Source organism: Brassica oleracea, chromosome C3, assembly GCF_000695525.1.
Source record: "Brassica oleracea var. oleracea cultivar TO1000 chromosome C3, BOL, whole genome shotgun sequence".
Classification (NCBI taxonomy): Eukaryota; Viridiplantae; Streptophyta; class Magnoliopsida; order Brassicales; family Brassicaceae; genus Brassica; species Brassica oleracea.
In genome coordinates, this window is record NC_027750.1 from 31,799,486 (window position 1) to 31,799,745 (window position 260).

Sequence of the window (260 nt, forward strand, 5' to 3'; positions counted from 1 at the left end):
AAATATAACAAGATGCGATGGAATTGCGACGAAATTGCGACGGAATTGCAAGATTCCCTCGCAACTCCCTCTCAAATTTGCGACGGATTTGCATGGTCATCCTCGCAATTCCGTCGCAACTCTTCGAACCACTAGCCAAAACCCTAAACGAATCTCTAAAACACAGCCGTTGCAATTCGCTCGCAAATTTACAAGGGATTTGCAAGGGATTGTCGTCGAATATTAGGTTAATATATAAAGACAGTTAACCCTTCTGCTCC